Here is a 26,344-nt window from a genome sequence, read left to right on the forward strand (position 1 = left end):
CTACTTGATTGAGAAGCAGCAGGTCCGGCCTCACAACTGACATACAGTTGGGAGAACAGTGTGCTGAGCATATGCCCCTCCGTATCCGCACCCAGTGACGCATGAGGGTTGAGGCTGACACGGCGTGCGGTCGGTACCATTGGGCCAACAAATATATATTTACACAAATCAAAAAAAAAAATTTGCATCAGGCCAGTTCCCTCAACTCCTGAAGATAAACGTTGGCTGTGGATGTTGTATCACAGACACAGTCTCTTTGACTGTTCAGCCGGCCGGAGTGGCCGAGCGGTTATAGGCGCTACAGTCTGGAACCGCGCGACCGTTACGGTCGCAGGTTCGAAACCTGCCTCGGGATGGATGTGTGTAATGTCCTTAGGTTAGTTAGGTTTAAGTAGTTCTAAGTTCTAGGGGACTGATGACCTCAGAAGTTAAGTCCCATAGTGCTCAGAGCCATTTGAACCATTTTTTTTTTTTTTACTATTCAGAGATGTCACTAAACCCGTCCAAAGATGTAAACAATCACACACGAACAGCGCCTATTACACGGAGAGGATCTGGCAGCCGATCAGTTCCAGTCATTCCACCTGGAAGAAGTACATGCTTTATGTTGTCTGTAGTTTAACCATGCCTAGACAGTCAATACCACAGTTCAATGGCGTCTGCATTTTTACTTTGTGCCAGGAAGAGCTCTCAACAAGGAAAGTGTCCAGGCGTCTCAGAGTGAACCAAAGCTATGTTATTTGGACATGGAGGAGTTACAGAGAGACAGGAACTGTCGATGAGATGCCTCGTTTAGAAAGCCCAAGGTCTGTTACTGCAGTGGATGACCGCTACCTACGGATTATGGCTCGGAGGAACACTGACAGCAACGCCACCATATTGAATAATGCTTTCTGTGTGGCCGCCGGACGTTGTGTTATGACTCAAATTGTGTGAAATGCGCTGCATGGTGCGCAACTTCACGGTGCGCATGGTGCGCAACCCGACGTCGAGGGCGAGATCCATCTTTGCAACCACGACATTATGAAGTGCGATACAGATTGGCCCAACAGTATGCTGAATGGGCCGCTCAAGATTAGCATCCCCTTCTCTTCAGCGATGAGTGTCGCATATGCCTCCAACCAGACACTAGTCGGAGACGTGCTTGCAGGAAACCCGGTCAGGTTGAACGCCTTAGACGCACTGTCCAGCGAGTGCAACAAGGCGGAGGTTCCCCGCTGATTTGGGGCGGCATTATGTCGGGCCAACGTATGCCACTGGCGGTCATGAAAGGCGCCGTGACTGCTGTATGATACGTGAATGCCATCCTCCAACCAATCAACCAATCAATAGTGCAATCAAATTGGCAGCACATTGGAAAGGCATTCGTCTTTATGGGCGACAATTCGCGCCCCCATCATGCACATCTTGTGAATGACTTCCTTCAGGATAGTGACATCGCTCGACTAGAGTGGCAAGCATGTTCTCCAGACATGAACCCTATCAAACATGCCTAAGATTGACTGAAAAGAGCTGTTTATCGAAGATGTGATGCACCAACCACTCTGCGGGATCTACACTGAATCGCCATTTAGGAGTGGGAAAATCTAGACCAACAATGCCTTTATGGACTTGTGGATAGTATGCCACAACGAATACAGGCATGCATCAGTGTCACAGGATATGCTGCTGGGTATTAAAGGTAACAGTGTGTACATCAACTGGGACCACCATGTCTAAAGGTTGTCTCTGTATGGGGTACAACATGGAATGTGTGGTTTTCATGAACAATAAAAAGGGTGGAAATGATGTTTATGTTAGTCTGTATTCCAATATTCTGTACAGGTTTTGGAGCTCTCAGAACTGAGGTGATGCAAATATTTTTTGTTCTATATATATCTATATATATATATATATATATATATATATATATATATATATATTGATACTGACCAGGCCACATATCTCACGAAATAAGCATCAAACTAAAAAACTACAAAGAACGGAACTCGTCTAGCCTGAAATGGGAAACTGGTTGGCCAGCTAGATGGCACTGCCATATGTCAAACGGATAACAACTACGTTTCTTAAAATAGGAACCCCCATTTTTATTACATATTCTTGTAGTACGTAAAGAAATACGAAAGTTTTAGTTGGACCACTTTTTTCACTTTGTGATAGATGGCGCTGTAATAGTCACAAACGTATAGGTACATAGTATCACATAACATTCAGCCAGTGCGGACGGTATTTGCTTCGTGATACACTGCCCATGTTAAAATGGACCGTTTACCAATAGCGGAAAAGGTCGTTTTCGTGTTGATGTATGGCTATTGTGATCAATATGCAAAACGGGCGTGTGCTATGTATGCTGCTCAGTATCCTCAACGACATCATCCAAGAGTCCGGACCGTTCGCCGGATAGTCACGTTATTTAAGGAAACAGGAAGTGTTCAGCCACTTGTGAAACGTTAACCACGACCTGCAACAAATGATGATGCCCAAGTAGGTGTTTTAGATGCTGTCGCGGCTAATCCTCACATCAGTAACAGACAAACTGCGCGAGAATCGGGAATCTCAAAAACGTCGGTGTTCAGAATACTACATCAACATCGATTGCACCCGTACCATACTTCAATGCACCAGGAATTGCATGGTGACGACTTTGAACGTCGTGTACAGTTCTGCCACTGGGCACTAGATAAATTACGGAACGATGACAGATTTCTTGCACGCATTCTATTTAGCGACGAAGCGTCATTCACCAACATGGGTAACATAAACCGGCATAATTTGCACTATTGGGAAACGTGTAACCTCCCCCGCCCCCCGCCCCCCGCCCCCACTTATCGACCTTAATGACAGTGAAAAATTAAACGGCGAGTACCTACCGGAAATTTGCGAAAAGCAATCGTCACCGAAGTTAATCTGTCGGTAAAGAGGGAGGAAAGGGTTTACATCTAAATGAAAGGAAATATGCAAATGAAATTGGTGGAATTTGTTTTTGAGAAAAGGGTAAAATTACTAAAGAAAGTAAATGTGCGGTCGTCAGTGTTATGGACAACTACTATAATAACGGAAAAAGAAAGGTTATTGCACATATAATTAGCACTAAAAGCGTGGCAACTGAAGGTTGACACGTGTTGTGTGAAAGCTGAAAGTTTATCAGAAGTAATGAATTTCGCTATACTCTGACTTAATTTAGCAAAAGAATTAATAAAACCGGAAAATCGAAAGTTAATTTAGTGACTGAAGTTAATAGTGAGCTTTCTTTCTGAAGCACATCGAAATTCAGTAAAATACGGTTAGTCTTGGACTACCTCAACATACATTTCTAAAGTGACTTGAATCTACGCAATTTACAAATAAGAGATTTAACTTTGAACTTGAATTAAATGATTGTGAACAATTGACAATAGCAACATTTAGTAGGTACCAAGCCGAGCTGCAGTCACAGGTAAGCTAAAATATGGTAACAAAACTCTCACTCTTAATTTCTGCTTGCGTAATCTAAATATTGTAGCCAGCTATGAATACTTTAACTGAACTTTGAAATTAAAGCAGTGAAGTGGAATGATATTACTTTACTGCTGGCGTTTGAATTTCAACGACACTCGGGTTCATTCCAGAAAAGGAAGGGACCCTGCTTGGTAATGCAATTGGGACAATGAGCAACAAAGGTTCATGCGGCCGTCGCTGTTGCAGAAGCTGGATGTTGGCGCGCCTTCTTCTCGACACTGTCACCAAGCGAAACGGGCTCTTGATGTGCGCCAGCTAATGCTTCCCGTCCGCGATACCGTGTCAGAAACAATCATAGCAAGTCGAGCGCAATTACATGCTGCCAAACCCCGAAAGCGCGGCAACTCACGGGAGCGTCTCACAACACACCTGCTCAACCGCACTACTCCAGCCAGACTGTCTCTGCTCTGCCCGCGCTGCACGCGGCAGAGTTAACACTACCAAAGATCCTAAACACTTTGGTTCTCTACACGACCTATCGATGTATTCGTTCGATATCATAGTTTTCCCTAGGCAAGACCCAGCGTAAAAATACAAATAATATTTACAAAAGAAACGAATTATACATCGACATAAATGCATAAATATACAAATAGTAAAACAATTACGATATACAAAGACACCGAAACGGCATATCTTCAGGTAACAAATCAGGCAAAAAATTACAGTACAATAAATGGAAATAGGAGGATATGCATTTCTGGCGTTACAAATGGAAAATCCACAATGGCTGCGACTAGTGGAACATCAGCGACTTGGCGGGTTAATGTACGGTGCGGCATTATGGGAGGAAGGATAATTGGGCAACATTTTATCGATGGCAATCTAAATGGTGCATTGTATGCTGATTTCGTACGTAATGTTCTACCGATGTTACAACAAGATGTTTCACTGCATAACAGAATGGCGATGGCCGGACAGCTAGCGTGCGATTGAAGCGGTATTGAATAGCATATTTCATGACAGATGGTTGGTCGTTGAAACACCATACCATGGCCGCAAGTTCACCGGATCTGACGTCCCCGGATTTCTTTCTGTGGGGGAGATTTGAAGGATATTTGCTATCGTGATCCACCGACAACGCCTGACAACATGCGTCAGCGCATTGTCAATGTATGTGCGAACATTACGGAAGGCAATCTACTAGCTGTTGAGAGCAATGTCATTACACGTTTTGCCAAATGCATTGAGTTTGATGGACATCATTTTCAGCATTTATTGCATTAATGTTGTATTTACAGGTAATCACGCTGTAACACAGTTCACAAAGATACATGTATCGCATTGGAACAACCGAAATAAAATGTTCAAACCTACCTACGTTCTCTATTTTAATTTAAAGAAACCAACCTGTTACCAACTGTTCGTCTAAAATTGTGAGCCATATGTTTGTGACTAATACAGCGCCATCTATCACAAAGCGAAAAAAGCGGTGCCACTAAAACATTCATATTTCTTTACGTACTACACGAATATGTAATAAAAAATGGGGGTTGCTGTTTAAAAGCACGCAGTTGATATACGTTTGACCTATGGCAGTGCCATCTAGCGGACCAACCATAGCGCCACCTGGTTTCCCTCTTCAAGCTACACAAGTTTCGTTCTTTGTAGTTTTTTAGTTTGACGCTTATTTAGTGAGATATTTGGCCTGGTCACGATCAGTGGACCACCCTGTATGTATTATTAGGATATTTCTGTTTTTGTTGTCATATGGGTGTTGTATTTTATTAAAACCATACTCCAGAATCATGAAACAGTGGGTATGGGATAATGCTAATCCCCTTATAGCTTTCAAACAAGACAGTTTCAATTTAAAGCACATTCACCAGGTGCATGTAGGAACCAAAATATCGTTGAGTGATTTTGTAAAGATATATGTAGAATGCTGGAATCATACACAGTACAGATTTCTTGTTATTGATAAATCAAGGAAACTGAATGACATTGGGTATATATGCAAATCCGACGAGTTTCTTTACATACAGATATGAAAACAGTTATGAGTGCATTAGTTTACATCTCATCATGTACAAGTTCGCTTGTATGTCAGGCACTCAGCGACAGATAATAGGTCTGTACATGCGTCTGTACATAGATGGAATCTTTCAACCCCTCTATTGTAAAGTTAAAGACCTAGAGACATGTGCACAGATCGTTCTGGGACTAGTCAGTGAGTAGATGCAAGGCTTAAGGAACTTGAGATGTACACTGGGAGAATTTTGAGAAAGAAAGTAAACAACTCAGGTTCAAAAGTTGATGGAATAGAAACGAATGTATACAACATAAATGAAATTTTGATAGAAACGGATGAACTGTATGTAAGGTGCCTTCACTATTGTGTGTTTTGCATGGAATGCATGAAGGCGGTCCTGGTGTTCTCAAATGTTGGTACGTATAAGGCTTCTGATATATTAAGCCCTATGGCAAGTGTTTCCCTTTTCTCGAAATTAAATTATGTCATTTGCAAAACATATGTATGATTCTCATGTATGTATGCGTGTTGCACTATGAACCGTTGTTTATGAGTGGATGTTTTTTAACTACAATGTTGACATAATTAGGGTAGTGAGGCAATTTCCATCTGTTCAAAGACGGTTCAAATGGCTCTGAGCACTATGGGACTTAACATCTGAGATCATCAGTCCCCTAGGACGTAGAACTACTTAAACCTAACTAAGCTAAGGACATCACACACATCCATGCCCAAGGCAGGATTCTAACCTGCGACCGAAGCGGTCACGCGGCTCCAGACTGAAGCGTCTAGAACCGCAAGGCCACAGCGGCCGACTCCATCTGTTGTATAGCATATACTGAGCGTAACTGTCTGTATCGTCTCCCAGAGAAATCTTCCAGCAGCAATTGTAGGACCATTTCAAGTGGAACTGTGGACTGCGGCACGCATCAAAGCTTGGTTACAAAGAATCGATATTTTCCGTGGTGTACAATCACGTTAGAAACTTGCAGGCTGTCAGGCACTGTAGAACAGCTCCTACAGAGCGTAACAGGAAGAATGCGGGTGGCCGTGGTGTCCAGAAGTTGCAGGAGATGGACACACAGCTGCCAATATGGTCAAGGTGCGAGTGGGCCTCCCCTGACCAGTTTGCATGCAAAGGCGCAATATCCCATCGGGCGCAGTCTCGGTATGCCTTCATTTGGTAAATGGTGGGTTCAGAAGAATTTTTCGCCAGTTATTAGTTATGATGAGTGTTTTAAGTGAGCTTTTAACACAAATTGCATTATTGCGCACAGCCAATTAATTTTGTGAGGTATCTTCTGGCAAATATGCAAATGAGCTGTAGTAATCGAACGAAAGTGTCTTTTTTATTTGGGGAACTGTTAGTTCCAATGGATCTGAGCACTAGTGGACTTCAATTCTGAGGTTGTCAGTCCCCTAGAACTTAGAACTACATAAACCTAACTAACGTAAGGACATGACACACATCCATGGCCGAGGCAGGTTTCTAACCTGTGACAGTAGCGGTCGCGAGGTTCCTGACTGTATCACCTAGAACCGCTCAGCTACTCCGGCCGGCGGGAACTGACGGGTTTTGGGATCGACGCAGTAAGGAGTTTTACTTAAATGCACCACTATCCCCAACTGAACATGAGATGACACCATAAGAGTGGAGGTACTGCAACTGAGATATCTCCACCAATTTTTTTATATGGATGTGACACAAGGTTCTTGGAGGGGAGGACAAGGTGTTGGGAGGGAGGTAGATTAGCTGATTTCCCTGAGGGGAAAAGCGGCTCAGAACTGAACTGGGGAGAGGAGTGGGTTACAATCCCTTTCCCCAGAGAGGTGGGGTAAGAGGGTGAGGGGAAAGGGAAGAGTGTGCAGTTTCTCAGAAGTACAGATTTTCCCCAGCAAGTAATAAATCAATTCGCAAAATAAATCGATTAGCATAGTTATAGGTTCTGATATGAAAAGTGATGCAGAAAGTACTTTGCCCAATACTCAGAGTTAGTTTCTCTTTATTCGTATGGGTACTAAAATTCGATATGTGAGACTCTATTGAAACTTAATTTGGCGGAAATCTCATGCTACACTACCTCATTCTGATGACTTCACTGGAGGCAAGGTCATGTGAGTTTGGCGGGTTAAACCGGGTTAAACAAGTGTGGTTGGCCTGAGGGGGGGGAATGCAGGTATGGCAAGTAGTACACTGCTGATGAAGGGTCACGTAACCCTGTGAACAGCCACTTATTCTAGCAGTGGAATACGTTTACTAGTGTGTTGTCCAGCATAGTTTGTTACTGTAAGTTCTTTCAGAGTCAGCTAGTGTAAAATATGTTGTGCTTTTCAGGAAAGAGAAGAACAAAAAAAACCATTAGTACTGCCTAGACATAGATGGTAAATGCAAATTTTCCCAAATCTGATAGAAACAACCAACAACACCAAAATGCTGTCCTTAGTATGGTGTCAAATAGAAACGAATGGGCTATGATAATTACAATAATTATTCCAATACCACCACCTTAAAACTGTCCGCCCCGATAGCAGGGTGGTCAGTGTGACGGACTGCTGTCCTAAGGGCCTGGGTTCGACTCCCGGCTGGGTCGTGGATTTTCTCCGCTCAGGGACTGGGTGTTGAGCTGTCTTCTTCATAATTTCATCCCCATCCGGAGCGAAGGTCGCCCAATGTGGCCTCGAATGCAATAAGACCTGCACCAAGGCGGCCGGACCTGCTCCGTGTGGGGCCTCCCGGCCAATGACGCCAAACGCTCATTTCCATTTACCTTAAAACTGAACATAAATAATAGCCACTTCCTCTGAGTTTATATTATTGTTAGTGTCACGCAAAATATTTACATAAGCAAATGGTGTAGCAGAGGAACAATTCACAAATACTTACCTCATGCTAGCTGGTAAGGAACCTGATAACTACATGCACAAAATGGCAAACAACCAGTACACCATTCACCATACATGAAATGTCCCTACAACTGAACATAACGTTCAAATAGTGCACTGTTATATGTATATACATAAAACTTATGATCCAGCACTCACTTCAGAGCACAATTCAACTAATGTGGCCATAATGGCTAGAAGTTCAGCCCCACAATGCATCGATTACTTCTAACACTTAATTGCCAGCCTTAGCATGAGAAGTAAGGCTCAACAGTTCAGTCTTAAGTAACAATGTGGCCTGATGTAGCAGCAACATTTCTCTTAAACCCACAAAGGACCACACAGTTACACACATGACTTCAGCTCAGTCGCACAAACACCTCACTTCAGCGCCCCTGCTTTCCTCATCAAACCCAGCCAGCTCCGTGTCAAGACTACCCTGCAGCAAACTCCGTGCATGAGACACGCCAGCTTCTATTTTCTGGGATCGAGTTCCTCCAGACACAGCAAAGCATGCTCAAATGTTCAAATGTGTGTGAAATCTTATGGGACTTAATTGCTAAGGTCATCAGTCCCTGAGCTTACACGCTACTTAACCTAAATTATCCTAAGTACAAACACACACATACCCATGCCCGAGGGAAACTCGAACCTTCGCCGGGACCAGCCGCACAGTCCATGACTGCAGCGCCCTAGACCGCTCGGCCAATCGCATGCGGCAAAACATGCTCCACACCGGGTACCATTATATGTCACATACACACCCCAGCCAAATCAAAGGGTATGTAAGGAAGCTATCGATATCAAACTTCTGCCAACTGGCAGTTATATGTGCACAGCACACTCTCGCCCTCCCCCCAACCCCCAAAAACAGACCAAGTGGGGGTGATCATTCATTAGAGCACTCCTTGGCATCCTTAATCCCATCAGCCATCTTAAGTTGGCTAAGGCGCTTCCTTAACAAATTTCTGGTGGGGAGATCTTGCACTAAGAACTCTACTGACGAGTTCACCAAGACCACTCTACAATGTCTCACAAATGATGAGATGATTTTTGCGGTGGCATTGTGTCCTGTAGTCCAGTGCGCCAAAAGTACATTACATACACACAGTCACTGATCCACAGTGAGATGGCATATATTCCCTTGTTACAGGTGATCACCTACTTCCAGTGTGAAAGATTTATATTTCTGCTAGTGGCCTTTCAATTGCCTTGATGATGAAACTTCCTGGCAGATTAAAACTGTGTGCTGGACCGAAACTCGAACTCGGGACATTTGCCTTTCGCGGGCAAGTGCTCTACCCAAGCACGACTCACGAACGGTCCTCACAGCTTTACTTCTGCCAGTATCTCGCCTCCTACCTTCCAAACTTTACAGAAGCTCTCCTGCGGACCTTGCAGAACTAGCACTCCTGAAAGAAAGGATATTGCGGAGACATGGCTTAGCCAAAGCCTGGGGATTGTTTCCAGAATGAGATATTCACTCTGCAGCGGAAGCATTTCCAGACGCTAACATTTTGGATTGGAAGACATGGAGTATTGCTGAGACTACAGGATTGTTGGCTAAACAGCCTTATGGTACTCTTGTTCCAAGCATGCTATTTGTTTTGACTACGAGAAGGAAGAAGAAGTTGAATGCTGATGAGTACCTCTTTTTATGGGCGAAAGACGTCAATGGCAATTGTAAAATAAAGATCAACGGTGATTGTATGATTTATTATAGACAATACAGTGTGTTCTGTCCTGTCCTTATCTCTTTTCCTTATCTCCCTCCCTTTTTTTATTCAAAAAATCTATTCACTTTTTGTTTTGCCCCATACAACAGCAAGTGGCAGCCACCTATTACCTCCAAACACTGCTTGTACATCAAAAGTGAAGTTCAGATGCAGTCCACGAAAAACATTGGGATCTCCAATCAATTGCTGTTTATTAAACTGCTCAGCCAAGTCAATATCAATCGCCTTCAAACTGCGATACACAGATACACTGCGCCGCCAGCGACGACGCCATGCACGTCACCGTTGATCTATGATGCCCGCGAAAGGCAAAGGTCCCGAGTTCGAATCTCGGTCCAGCACACAGTTTTAATCTGGCAGGAAGTTTCATATCAGCGCACACTCCACTGCAGAGTAAAAATCTCATCCTGGAAACAACCCCCCGGCTGTGGCTAAGCCATGTCTCCGCAATATCCTTTCTTTTAGGAGTGCTAGTTCTGCAAGGTTCGCAGGAGAGCTTCTGTAAAGTTTGGAAGGTAGGAGACGAGGTACTGGCAGAAGTTAAGCTGTGAGGACGGAACCTGAGTCGTGCTTGGGTAGCTCAGTCGGTAGAGCACTTGCCCGCGAGAGGCAAAGGTCATGAGTTCGAGTCTCGGTCCAGCATAAACTTTTAATCTGCCAGGAAGTTTCATATCAGCGCACACTCCGCTGCAGAGTGAAAATCTCATTCTGCCTTGATAATGATTGGGTTTTTACTCTCTGGTAGATGGTCTTTGACTTTCCATAAATTACAAATGGTTCAAATGGCTCTGAGCACTATGGGACTCAACTGCTGAGGTCATTACTCCCCTAGAACTTAGAACTAGTTAAACCTAACTAACCTAAGGACATCACAAACATCCATGCCCGAGGCATGATTCGAACCTGCGACCGTAGCGGTCTTGCGGTTCCAGACTGCAGCGCCTTTAACTGCACGGCCACTTCGGCCGGCCATAAATTACAGAGTGATGATTTCTCTGGGTAGGTAAGCATGTTTGGCAGGGGAGGTCCAGTGGGTTCATGAACTGTGGAGTTAAGTGCCAAACCCGGAGACACATCGCTCTTAAAGTGAGATTTCTCATGCAATATATTAAAGGCCCATTTAACATTTCTATTTTCCCTTTCAGCAAAAGACGGTGTGGGTGATAAAGTGTATTGGCTATGTGGTGAAACGAGAAATTTTCAATTCCAAAGACTTCAAAGCAGTGGCATATTCACTTATGATGACCTGCAGTGTACCAAATATGGTGAAAATATTGCTTAAATGTCTGGTTGTTATACTGCTGGACAACAACCATACAAAACAGGAAAACCTATCCACCATCACTGGAATGAATCTGTTCCGCAGCTTGGTATGTAACAGTTGCCCCAAAGAGTCAGTAAAAACCCTGTCTTCATGGTCAGCAGCTTGGTATGAGCTGTTTCCCCAGTTTGATATTCTGACTGAGTTTTGGCTTGGCAGATTCCTCACCCTTAGCCACTAATTTCCTGACGTATCTAGCTACTGGAAGCAGTTTTCAGAATACTTCCTTCCAATTTTACAGATGTGAATCAACTGTCATTTATATTGTTTATTCGACTTGTGCTGCTATACGGTCTCACTTACAACGACTGTATATGGCACAAGTGAAGGGCACTTGGATGCAAATATCAAAACGTTATTATGAGCTATGGACCTTGAGTAACTGTGTTGGTTCTATCGATGGCAAACATTTCCGCATTCAGTATTCCCCAAATACTGTGTCGACACATTACAACTATAAAGGATTCTTTTCAATATTTCAATTGGCTTTGTATGACGCAGATGGAACGTTGACAGCAATAGACGTTGGAGACTGCGGACAGAACAGTGATGGCTCTGTGTTCTGCAAATCAGCACTCAGTGAACTATTGCACAGTAATAAATTGAGAATACCCGAAGCAGCTCCTTTTCCAGGCGGGGCAAATAACAATCCTGTTCCGTTCTACTTTGTGGCGGATGAAGCATTCAGTCTCCAGCACAATATAATGCGGCCATTTCCAAAAAGAAATTTAAATGATGCGAGAAGAATATTCAACTTCCGTCTATCAATAGGTAAAGTAGTGTGGAATGCAGCTTTGGAATGCTAACTTCAAAATTTCGTCTATTTGACCGACAAATTTATACCAACAGAAGTAACGCAGTGCAGACTATTAAGGGGAAGTTTACGATCTTTTGGTTCAAAAAATCGTTTTTTTTTTTAAATTGCATTTTTGGATCCATAAAAGTATTTAGAATCCACCCCTGAAAAGGTTTTTCCGAATACGGAGCGGAACTCTTTGTTACTCGCGGTTGAACAAAAAAATGCACCTGCCTGAAATCGGCCTTTATCACGCACCAGTTTTTTTTCTTTCGGAAGAAGAGTTATTGTACTGGTGCTTGGAAGGAAACACACAAAATTCAAATGAAAGTTTGAACGCTTGTGTTTGGAAGTTAGCCCCCAAGCATTTACGCCCTGGTGCGAAGACTGTAGAGATTGCGACGTTCCTGGCTGTGAGCAGCTTCGACGAAGGGTATTCAGCAATTCTGAAGACCATGACAACGATGGACGTCAGCCTGGGACTCTATTCGACACAAATCGCCAAGCATTCGGACGACCACCGAATTCTAGCGGCCGAAAACCGCTTGTCACCGGAGCAGCGCAGGATGTTCCTGATCGAGCAGAACGCCCTCTATGAGGAAGAGGAAGGACTAGTCATGGACCCGGAATAGCAAATTGAACGTAAGTTGCAAAAAATTGCATTTATATGTACTCAAAACTTCAAACGCGTGTTTCTCGAAATGACTTTTTCATTCGTGCGGTATGGTAACTTCTAATCTACTGAACCGACTGGCATGTTTCTTTGTTTCCGACGAAGCTAACTAAAACCATGGTTCAAATGGCTCTGAGTACTATGGGACTTAACATCTATGATCATCAGTCCCCTAGACCTCAGAACCACTTAAACCTAACTAACCTAAGGACATCACACAACACCCAGTCATCACGAGGCAGAGAAAATTCCTGGCCCCGCCGAGAATCGAACCCGGGCGCGAGTAGCGAGAACGCTACCGCACGTCCACGAGCTGCGGACGAAGCGACCTATATTGTCTAGGAGTTGTACCATGTTTATTCCGGTCCATCAACTATAAATACTTTTATTTGGCCGACGAATTCGAAAAATCGATGAAAAAAACCCTATTTTATTCAAATGGCCGCTATTTTGCTTCCTATGGTCCAAATAAGTTAAGCGGGGTAGAACTCCTAAAGAATCTTATTTGCTTCGCTAACGTCAACTCAATTTTGATTTTAGACGAGCCGGCTGACCTGTGACATACCGCGTGTAGAGGTCTACATCGAAATTTTGTTTCATTCCGACGGCACTTCCGCCTTTGCTCTTCGACATTTCCGGTTGAAAAAATTACAGTTTGTAGACGAAATATCAATAAACATTTTCACCAAGTTGGACACTGATATCTATAACCACCCCCCCCCCCTCATGAACCATGGACCTTGCCGGTGGTGGGGAGGCTTGCGTGCGTCAGCGGTACGGATAGCCGTACCGTAGGTGCAACCAAAACGGAGGGGTAGCTGTTGAGAGGCCAGACAAACGTGTGGTTCCGTATATTACAACTAGACTGTCGACTATCAGTCATGAGCTACAACCCAAAGCACAATAAAACTATGTTTGGCTGATTTTCTCTGTAGATGACAGCAGAGAAAGCGTCTGCAGTGCAGTATGAATTCGGTAGCGCGACGGATAGCTCATCTGACCGCCACTGTTCAAAACCTGGAAATTCACTTATTTGGAAAGGGTTTGTAGTATGGAAGATATCACCACAGACTCCAGTACAACGAAGTTTAGGAAGATGAGGTTATGAAAAGAGATACAAATCGTGCACATCACGCAGCTGACACAAACGTAAGGACTGTGATGTTTGGGAGTGTAAACTGAAGCAAACTTACTTCATCTTTATGTAAGACGATGAACTGCGAAAGTTTAAGCAGTAAGGATCCTAGCTGGACAGAACGAAGATAAAGACATTGTTTCTAATGAAGTAAAAGGTGTTGGTCACATTAACTAGAAAATATCTTCTTGAACGTGACGTGTGTGACACCGATTGCAATTGTAAGCACACCTAAACAGCAAGAAAAACACAATAGCGTTCTGTTTCTGTTCGGTGTGGTGAAGTTTCGTAATTGTGATTTGGTTTTTCATATGAGAGCACTAGCGAGTCATTTTACAAATAAGATAAAATTTTCCTTCGGATCAGATTTGAACTACATATCTATGGACCTCATCTTACTGAATTCGACGGTCTACCACTGTAACAACAGAGATACCGAATAATTAAGGTGCATCCGGGTAAAACGAAAGTTTTCACTAGGAGTTCAATTTCGTTGCATGAAGCTGTCCTTCGTTGTAACAGTGGGAGAGAATATCTCGGAGATAACTTAATGTTAACTTCATAGTGCAACACAATTTTTAAGTAAGGTAGTGAACTTGTACCTCGACGTGGTGGCAATTTTCCGGTACAGTGCAACAACATTTTACGCTTCTTCTCATTCTCCGGAACACTCAAAAACAACTTTTCAGGAATTGTCGTAGATGTATTTCTACAGTATGGCATTACACATCGTTAGCAACCGATTTTCAGAAACATAAATTCCAAAACAAAACATCACTGTGAATTAGAAGTTTGACAGTAGGAGCTGCGAGCTAGCCAGTGCTGTCACAGCCATCATATGACTCGAATGAAGCACTGAAGTGGGCTTCAAATTATTTGAATTTCATTTCCGTTCTTATAAAAGAATACTGGAATTCAAGAGGGAAGAAGCACTTTGTTAGTATAAAATGACATAATTAATCATTTACAACAATTTCCAGAAATCAGTCAAATACCCTATTATTTACCACTGGATGATATCCTTCTGTGTTAGACTTGGGCACTGGCGACATGGGTGAGGATTATTGTGATACAGAGGACGTGATTACCCATTCCTCCAACTCTTGATTGTCAGTGGGGTAACCTATGGGATGACTGCTGCACAGGTATTTAATCAGTCAATCATGATTTATTTTATTAGTCATACACAGCCCCTCAGTGAGAACTTTGTGATATTGCTTCAACACATCTAACAATCTCCCTTCCCGTTCTTCAGTCAGTTGTGTGGTATCAAACGCTTATTGCTTCGCCCTTACAGAACAAACAACATGCTTGCTCCCATGCTCACACAAGGAAAACTTCTACCCGAGCCTAAACTTAAGTGTGAAGACTATCTACTTAATTCAACACCCTACCCGTCACTGGCTAGGGCCTCCCACGCCCAAGTACTGCCTGACATTTCACATCTGTGCCTCTTACGAAAAGTAACTCCCTGTAGCTGAACAGATGAAGACACCACAAATTGCTAATCAACAAGAAGTTGCTACCAAGTCTAGCGATGCTAACACCAGTTCACCACTGACGGTCACACACCAGTATGCGACACCCTGGGCTTTACGCTACTACTTTAGTAGCCCACACAGGTTCGTGCATTAAAATGCTATAGCCAGGCATCGAGTCCTTCCCCCTTTATCACGGGGTACCAATCAATCATTTACAAAGTATCCTACATCCTTGAGACTGAAACATGCTCTCACTTGCTCCTTCTTTGATATTGTCCCTCCTCCCTAACATTGAATATTCCTGATGTAGGGGACACCCTGTTCTTATTACCACAATGGGCATTCTGTACGCTCACGATCATATGGTCCAGTTCCAAAAACGTTCATGGTTTACTGAAGAATAACGGTCTTCCAGTCTCATTCCCTCCAATATACTATCCATTTCATTACCCTCAGGCATATTGTCAGAAGGCTGTCACTAGATTCTGTTCCAGTAATTTTCAGCTTAATTTATTCAGTGTCGGCCCTGCATATAGAGCTTCCAATATCCACGTAGCAAGTTTAACCTGTACCATCGGATATAGATTCCGAAAAACAAGTAAATCAAGGATGTATAACACCTTATCTTGGTCTTCTAGGTGGACTGAGAACCGAAAAACTTGTTTTATCTGTTCGTTGGTGTCAATGGATAACCCTGTAATACCATGGACCAGGGACCAAAGACGGTTGAGTCCTTTTTTATATAACTTCCACCAATCCCCATGATCTGGAGAGATAGGGGTCACATTCTGCTGCACCGTACTCACGTCATCTTTCCTTAGCACATCCTCTTGATAATTAAACTTTCCTCGACATGTAGCTAAATCACTGTGCATCACAAATTCTCAGTTACACTTTTCATTTTGGCATCAACATAATCATAGCCAGGTCCCATACCCAACTGGATAGATGGCTAAGTTGGCTCTGGATTCAGGCAACTTAGGCTCAAGCAGTAACTTCCAACTATTCTGAGTTTGCCTGAACACTGGAAACGACACTCGCAAACTCTGGAGAAGCGTTACTCACGTCACACATGGTTTCATTTGTGACGGCTAGGCTACGCCCTAACACCCCACATTAAGTGTTGTGCGAAGTCTGCAATGCTACCTTCCACTTAGGACCCTCGTATGGTCAATTTGTATTGCACCTATGCCTTCATCAGTTCTGAAATCCCAACCGCATTCCTTGGTTACATTACCTGTCCCCATAACAGTAGCCTCAACTACAATTTTTTATCGGACATACTATGTAAGATTTTTTTCCCTTCCCACGTACACAGGATCAGAATCCCACCATTCAACCACAACCACACTCTGCTACCAGTGAGGTGGTAGGGCAGTAATTGGGTTGAGAGTGGTAAGGTTCAATAAAATATTATTTGACTTCAGCATCAGCGTGGGATTGATCTAAGGTGTAGCCTTTACCCTGTGGCTCCTGAAAGATACAATTTCCACCCCCACACTATTACAGAAGTCAGACAGACGCTCATAACGTTCTAAAGAGAAATGACTGAAAATCTTTCAGCAATAAATATCTTCTGGAGTTGTCCGCTGTAAGGAAATGACACAAAATTTCACAATATATCTTCCGTAACTAGTGGGATACTTAGGTGCTGGAGTGGTGCTAATTAGTGTAAGAAAAACATGAAACTCACGAAAATTATTACTTATGTTTGCAAAAATTCTGAGAAATCACAATGGCACTTTTAGTTATGAACTTAACAATTTATTTCCGGGTTCTTTTCGGAATGTGAAGTTAATTCTCAAGGATAGGATTCGCTAATGAAATGTCTATACAAAGTTTAAGATTGTTATTGAATTGGTAGAATGGCTGAGAGCCACGCCTACTCAACTGGAATAACTATCCGTTACAATGTTGCTACGTACGGTCGAGGCTGTCACGTGTGAAATGCAGTGAAGTGTACTGTTGTGGAGGAAATGCGAGTATGGGGCTCGCAAGAGCTGTAGCGCACAATGGCATAAGCTGCGATGACTGCTGTATGCGCCGCTCGCTGCTGACAAATAAGATAACTCACGTTCTATCTGGATTGACCTTCGCTAATCAAACTCTCCGTACGCCTTGATGAAGTCAATTACTCCTGTTCGCCCCTAGTCTAACTATTGGCGTGGTACACCGGTCAGATACCCAGTCCACCGCGATGCCACTCAAAACTTCGCTCACAGGCGTTTAACTAAAGTCTGTTCGTTCACACCGCACAATAAGTGTGGCAGCCAATGAACCGTCTTGATGTGCGGAATATGATTGTGAGGGCGGAATTTGTAAGCAATGAAGGTCAGGAGACCACGACGTCTTACATACGTTCCTCTTTCTGGCAATATTTTTGTCCGGGGTTTTTCAATGCCGAGGAAAACATTGACAAAGTCAGGCAAAAATTGTTCTTTTAGATTTTCAAATTAAACTTTTCTCACCCATTCTTAACAATTTTTTCTAATGATTTCTTTATTGCTATTGTTTCAATTTTTTAATTCTATAATTTATGTTTTGTAGTTAGGCAGGTATAGACTTTACAAAGGTTGTTAGTCTTTGTCGTTGCCAGTACGTGTCTTTGTTTTTCTTTTTCATTTCAAAAAATTAGTTTTTACAATATTAATTTTACTAAACTCGTAAGTGTACAGTGCATAATGTATTAGTGTGGCTATCTCTTTTCTTCAGTTAGGCTTTGCGTAAATGTTCGCAAAAGCTCTGTTGTGTGACTTTGTTTTATATATTTAGGCATTATTTGTATCACTGTTTTAAAAGTGAAGAACTGTTTCTTCTTAATTCTATCCTCGGTATTAATATTATTACCCCAAAAAGGTGTTTTCAAATGTTACTTAAAGAAGAAAAATCCTGCATGAATCCTTTTCTAATTTTACATATAAAAGAAATAAAAAGACTTTCCATGTGTTTGTGAGATTGTATAACTATACTAACTAAGTTTCTGTACAAAAAGGTTTTAAGGTATTTATAATTTATGGACTTTATATACATAATAAAATAAATTACTTTTGCAAAAAAGAAATAAAATATTTTTACAAAGTTGTCATATTCTTAACTCTACATTCGTGTTTTATAAGTCTTTTCCTTTTTTACTGCGTCATTTTCTGTGCTCGACGATCCCCACTGAAATATCGGAAGGAGTCGACTCATTTGTATTGGTGTCACAAATCATGTGAGAAGCACTATAGCATGCGATGCCGGGTCTTACTTGTTGACATTGTCGTCATGGAGTGGTTTACTTCATAAACAGTGATGTCTTGGTACTCCTTTGCTGTCACACCTGGGATGGGATGGCAGTTCGATGATTGTAGTTGACTACCGACGGTCGTCACCCAATATTGTGCTGTAACGTCTTCGTACTTCACACCTGGTTCGGTATGGCAATTTGATGATGTGGTAGGGGGAATACTGTTTATTTTGCTGAATCTGTTTCAAGATAATGTCGGTTGGTACTACTTAATATTCCGTTTGCCGTTCGCTTGTATTTGTTTGACGATTCAAGGTTTATTTTTGGAGAGGTGGTTGTAGTAGTGGCCATGCCTCAAAGTTCATGGAAAGACGTCAATTTGCTTTGTAGGATAGGAGAGAAAGGTATCTTGCTGTCTTCTGCCCTTCTTCATCTTGCATCTTCTGTTCTTCTCTTCTTTCTTGCATTCTTCTGTTCTTTATGGACTAGGAATACGTGAATTTTAGTGTACGAGTGATATAGGATTTGTAGGATCTGACTGCCTTTCCAGATGTTACTTGATGAGCTTGTAGCTCTTTGTAATATTTTGTACCTTCATTGTCGTCTCGTCGTATTATGATTCTCCCCATGCTCTTCCGTTGCGTAGCAGTGTCGTGACATATGAAATGCCCGTTCTGCGCGTTATCCTCCCGAAGTCCAACCTGGTTGCAACCTGCATTTCCAGTGTGGCGTTGGTCTTCATATTGTTGTTATTGCCCTAAGTGCTTTCTCAACATGTCTGTACCCTCTCCGTCGCTATCTCGAAGCATTTGGTGTTAAGGGAGCTGGTGGCGATGTCCGTCTGACACCATAGAAATATTTACAATTTTTGTTTTACATATATTTGTTATTAACAAAAAAACTCTGATTTTATATAATGCAAAAATTTTCTGATAGTGGCAAAAGTTATTGTAAATATATATATATATATATATATATATATATATATATATATATATATATATATATATATATATGATTTCTTTCCTTTATTCTAATTATGTCCTAACACTTCTTGATTCTTTGAATTGTTGTGTACCATTTATTGTTTGTGTGCATGTTGTAGTGTACTTGATACTACAAGAGATTGTTAGTGTGTCTCGAGTCTCTTTTTCTTTTAATTAAAGTGTTATTTTGTTGATCTATTAATGTAACTTTTATTTAGTCGTTAGTATAAGATAGGGTGGACGTTAGTTTGCCTAACCTCTTCCGCATTTTTCAATTCACCTCTTACGTTTTGCAGTATTCGGTGGCCTAACTTCTACGTCTGGTTTCTCTTTGCTGTGTTGTTGTTGTCTCTGTGGACCATAATTTCCTCGGTAATTATTCGCGTCCTGGTCCCGCCAGTTTCTGTTTCTAACATCGTGACCTCTTTCAAAGTACCCTTGACAGTTGGCATTTTGATTCCTGAACCTATATCCGCCACTGTATGAGTGTCCATTACCGTTCCTATTTCGGTACCAATTATTCTGGTTATCGTGTCTATGCCAATTCTCTCCATTGTGAAACTGTTCTTCTCTGTTAAATTGCCTGAAATTATTGGTGCTAGGATTGCGATTATTATTATTAGAATATTCGTTCCTAGTCCTCTCACTTTGCTGTTCCCTTTTCTTTCTTTTTCTTTCACCTCGTCTTCTTTAAACAGAAATTCAAGTTCCCTTGAATTCTTCAGTATTTTCATTCTTTCCTACAGTCGACTGTTGATACTTTACCGGTAATTTCATTCTACAGAGACGTATCAGCTCTTCGTTACTGTATGGTTTGACTCGGCATAGATGATAATTGTCATTCTACACAGACGTATCAGCTCTTCGTTACTGTATGCTTTGTCTCGGCATAAATTATTTTTGTCAATTGTGTCAAAGAATTTTACCACGCTTTTCTCTCCTGAGTTTTCATGTGGTGTCATCTGAAGTAACTCGTATTTAATTTTGTTTTGCGCGTCCTTAGACCTATATCTTTCGAGAAATGCTGTTCTGAACTGTAGGTAAGACGTACAGGTAGCCGCAATCTTTTGCATCCCCTCTGCTACTCTCCCTGACATGTGTGCACAAATGAAGTCAAGTTTGTGAGCTACGCTCCAGTGGTTTGGTAAGCCTACTTGAAACTGATCGATGAATGTGCGTGCATGCAAGCTACCACCTTCTTCCTTGAAATGTTGAAATTTTTTAACTGTAAGGAAGTGGTCTGTATCATATCTACTCATAAATCCGATTTGTGGCTGATTCGTGGACTCAAATAATCTGCCATTGCTTGTGTCGTCGTGTTTACTCTCTGGTAATCTACTATCTGTCTGCCTATTCTCAATATACTGACTCATATCCGCGTCATATAGTATCATTGATGAACAAAAGTGTTGTTCGTGTGTTTCTACTCTCGTCGTTCGCGGTATAGTACCTGTGCTGTATTTATGTTGTGTCATTGGATTTACTGGTTCAGGTGCCTGTCTTTCGATTGGTATCGGCTCAAGGTATGTGTTCCGTTTTTCTAGATACTGTGCCTGGTCCTGTGGCATGTCATGTATTACTTTAATCGGGGTTTTCTGTTTCTATTTCTGCGCGAGTGTTTCGTCTAGCCTTGGTTCTACTTGAACTTTCTTAGACGGCGCGTGTTCGTGTACTGAATCAATGCTTGACGCGTCAGTTGTTTCGCTACAGGTGTAATGGGTCTCGATCTTTTCTTCGATAGTTTGTATCAACTCTGTGCGAAGGTTTTCAAACTAATCTTTGTTTTTAAGTTCTATTTTATTGATCCGCTGATCATATTTTTTCAGTGAAACCTTGCGACCTTGCTTTGAATTGCTTGTTCTTCCGAAATTTGTATTGCTGTTCGAGTGGCTTATTTCGTAATACGTTCAACCTTTTTGTCAACGTTTACGATGTCCAATTGGACCTTGACCACGTCAGTGCGTGAATGCTGCTGACCTTGTATTAGTACTTGAATTCATTCTCTAGATTCTTTCGCGTCTTTGTTTATCTGAGTGACCTGACTATCAATTTTGGCGATCCCATCTTCCATCTTGATTTTAACCTGTTGGATCTGTGTCTTAATCTCTTGTGACAAGGTCTGATTATCCTGTTTCAATTCCTGATACTAATTTGTTATCTGTGTATTCTGTTTCGTCATACTAGCGTTTATTTTTTGTAACGTCTCCATGATCGCGTCCTGTCCTTTAACACTACCTTCTGCTGAACAATGTATTCTCGATCTATTGTTTTCTACTCGGTCAGTTATATCGTTTACTGGGCTATGCTGTGGCGTTTCTAAGTTTGATAACTGCAATAACGCGTTCTTTCTGTGTTGAGGACTAGTTGCGTTTGTCATTGAACCACTACGTGGCACAAACAACTCCGCATTCTGCCCTCTCTGTTGTGTATGTCTTGTGTTTCCAGGTACAGTTGCGTCTGTTACGGAACCCTTTCGTGGCGCTCGTAACTCTGAAAAATCCTGTATCTGTTGTTGGGACATATTTAGAATGTGTGCGATAGGTTCGACGCATTCTAAATGTCCCCCCTCTTCCTCACTGTCTACTTCTCTTTGAACGTTAGCTAACTGCTGGTTCATTGACTATATTGACGCGTACTATGTCCCTGAATATGCAGCAAACTAACGCGTTTTCTGTGCTCGTTTCGCTTCTAATTTTTGCCATTTCCTACGTGGACTGTCTATTTCTGGCTCAGAATGAGCCCTACCTGGAATTTCGTATTCTGGAAATTCGATGTTCTCATCCCTTCGATTTCCATCTGTCGGATCTGTCTCATTTTTATCCCAGTCTAACTCAGCCTGCTGATTCTGCAGATCCCCGACTGTCCAATTCTCTGATTCGCCGTCTGTCCTATTCTCAGGTTCACCTTCTGTCCTATTCTCAATAATCTCGTTTAATTGCTGTCTATCTGGTTTATTCTCCCACATCTTGTCTACATGCTGTTTCTCACGTAACCTTTTGGCTTGTGCTCTCGTTAACATGGAAATTCTTTCAACACACCACAACCCTATCTACAAAACTGTACGACCACTTACCAGTTGGTTGAACCAACAACAACTCCTCTGCTACAGTCTCCACCTGTGCCCTTGCAAAAGGGAGAAAAATGTTATTTCTCAATTCTAACTTATATGATGCTGCGTCACACTGCGTCTCTGCGTCACTCTGCGTCTGTGCCTATCACCTGAAAACCCTATGCCCTAACAGATACACAAAAAACGTAAAAAAATGCAAAACTTTCCAACACAATAACACACGACCTTTTCCCTACAGTTCTGCTTTCTTCACTACCTGTATCTATTCTGACCCCATTCTTTGCAAATAGCTATTTAAAACATGAAAGGAAGTTCTTCAAAGTGCTACTGCTGTGACTGCCATACCTCACTGTCCTGACACTTTCCTATCCTGGTAGCTTACCTATTTTACCTCTCCTGGCAGGGTCGCCAATTTCTGTGCACGTGGGATTGATCTGAGATGTACCCTTTACCCTGTGGCTCCTGCAAGATGCAATTTCCACCCCCACACTACTACAGAAATCAGACAGACGCTCCTAACGATCTAAAGAGAAATGCCTGAAAAACGTTCTGCAATAAATATCTTCTGGAGTCGTCCACTGTAAGGAAATGACACAAAAATTCCCAAAATTTCTTACATAACTAGTGGGATACTTGGGCACTGTCGTAGTGCTAGTTAGTGTAATAAAAACATGAAACTCTCGAAAATTATTATTTAGTTTTGCAAAAGTTCTGAGAAATCACAATGTCACTTTTAGTTATGAACATAACAATTTATTTCCGGGTTCTTTTCAGAATGTGAAGTTAATTCTCAAGGATAGGATTCGCTTATGAAATTTCTATGCAAAGTTTGTTATTGACATGGTAAAATGGCTTAGAGCCGCACCTACTCAACTTGAATAATTATCCGTTGGAATGTTGCTGGGCACTGTTGAGGCTGTCGCATGTGAAATGCAGTGAAGTGTACTGTTGTGAGGAAATATGGGGCTCGCAAGATCTGTAGCGCATGATACCATAAGCTGCGATGACTGTTGTCTGCGCCGCTCGCAGCTGAAAAATAAGATAACTCTCGTTCTATCTGTATTGACCTTCGCCAATCAAACTCTCCCTACGCCTTGATGAAGTCAAGGACTCCTATTTGCTCCTAGTCTAAATATTGACGTGGTACACCGGTCAGATACCCAGTCCATCGCGATGCCACTCAAAAATTCGCTCACAGGCGTTTAACTAAACTCTGTCCGTTCACACCGCACAATAAGTGTGGCAGCCAACACAGTGAACAACGCTTAATCGCAAGGACTAAATATAGAGTCGCACTTCGATTCGCTCTCGACAGAGGTGCTCTCCCAGTGAAGTACTGAGGAGAGACTTGTTCCTCACTCTTTGAGTACACGCTCGCCGTTGTTACGTGTTCTCGCTCAAAGAGCGACAAAGGAACTGCCCCTCTCCATGCCAGATGTGAAGAGGTGTATCTTTCGGTCTCTTGCATTACTGCTTCAGCTCAAGGTTTCAGAAATATCGTCTGCCAATCAGCATCGCTCTTCTAAAACGGAAGAATGACGTTTCGTTTAAGGCGACCAATCCGGAAATCTGTAGTATCGGTGTTTGGCGTTTGCTGTCTCCCTGTGAAAATCTCTGAAACTGCGTGATATGTGTAAAGAATGTGTAGGCTGGCCGCCCCCACACAATGTAGCGGAATTTGCTTTTCTGCCGAACACGGGGTCGTCCTTTCACTCGGGCGAACGCTGTCTGGTCTATGGGCGGTCGCGCGCCAACGTAGATGGGTTGGGACCGGCCTCCTGGCGTGTGGTTGTCTCTCCGGAAGTAAAAACTCCTGTGGTCGTCGTATCTGGAATCTGTGAGTGTACGCCACACTCCAGTATTTCAACCATGGTGCGCACTTGCGATTTATTAGTTATTTGCATATCGTTTACATGAAATCATACAACACTGACTATATCTTATCGAGTTTGGGTTCGAATGAAGCGTCTTGATGTTCGGAATATGATTGTGAGGGCGGAATATGTAAGCAATGAAGGTCAGGAGACCACGGCGTCTTACACAAGGTTGGCCCCAGTAGCGACACATACAACGTGCTGACATGAGGAGACTTTCCGACCGATTTCTCACTCACAAACAGCAGTTGACCGACGTTGCCTGGTGAAACGTTGTTGTGATGCCTCGTGTAACGAGGAGAAATGCTTACCATCACGTTTCCGACTTTGCTAAAGGTTGGATTGTAGTCTATCACGATTGCGGTTTATCGTATCGCGACACTGCTGCTCGCGTTGGTTGAGATCCAATGACTGTTAGCCGAATATGGAATCAGCTCAGAGGCCATGGCTACAGTTATCCTTGACGCCGCATCACAGACAGGAGCGCCTGCGATGGTGTACTCAACGACGAACCTGGGTGCACGTATGGCAAAACGTCACTTTTTCGGATGACTCCAGGTTCTGCTGCAGCATCATGATGGTCGTATCCGTGTTTGGCGACGTCGCAGTGAACGCACGTTGGAAGTGTGTATTCGTCATCGCCATACTGGTGTATCACCCAGCGTGATGGTATGGGGTGCCATTGGTTACACGTCTCGGTCATCTCCTGTTCGCGTTGACGGCACCTTGAACATCGGACGTTACATTTCAGATGTGTTACGACCCGTGGCTCTACCCTTCATTCGATCCCTGCGAAACCCTACATTTCAGCAGGATAATGCACGACCGCATGTTGCAGGTCCTATACGGGCCTTTCTGGATACAGAAAATGTTCGACTGCGGCCCAGGCCAGCACATTCTCCAGATCTCTCACAAATTGAAAACGTCTGGTCAATGGTGGCCGAGCAACTGGCTCGTCACAATACGCCAGTCACTACTCTTCATTAACTGTGGTATCGTGTGGAAGCTGCATGGCAGCTGTACATGTACACGACATCCAAGCTCTGTTTCACTCAATGCCCAGGCGTATCAAGGCCGTTATTACGGCCAGAGGTGGTTGTTCTGGGTACTGATTTCTCAGGATCTATGCACCCAAATTGCGTGTAAATGTAATTACATGTCAGTTCTAGTATAATATATTTGTCCAATGAATAACCGTTGATCATCTGCTTTTCGTCTTGGTGTAGCAATTTTAATGGCCAGTAGTGTATATAGATACGGAGTCATCTATCTTATCCATGAGACAATGCAAATCTGAACCATTACAGCAGATGCGCCGTTCAGAAAGACAGTTAGGCCACCAGGTGGCAGTACTGAGGAGCATTAATTTTGCGACTTAAATTTAATTATCATAATACCATGAACGTAACTAAAATACGATCCAGAGGTTGATTAAGGGCGCCTGGTCTTCAAGAATGCAGTATCTCAGGTAGTTCAGTATCGATAGGGGGCCACGCACCTATCTATATAAACTGCCGCGTATTGTGTGATTGCGTTATGTGCAACAGTACGTTGCCTGACGTCCTACGTTCTCTCAGAATCGGCCAACGTAAAATTTATTGCGATCGTTAGCAACATATAGTTATACTCAGTTTCTGAACTAATCTGACCACGAGAAGATGTTAGAAACATTTCAAGTTGTGTTCTGACAGTA

Source organism: Schistocerca serialis, chromosome 4 (assembly GCF_023864345.2).
Source record: "Schistocerca serialis cubense isolate TAMUIC-IGC-003099 chromosome 4, iqSchSeri2.2, whole genome shotgun sequence".
In the NCBI taxonomy this organism is placed as follows: domain Eukaryota; kingdom Metazoa; phylum Arthropoda; class Insecta; order Orthoptera; family Acrididae; genus Schistocerca; species Schistocerca serialis.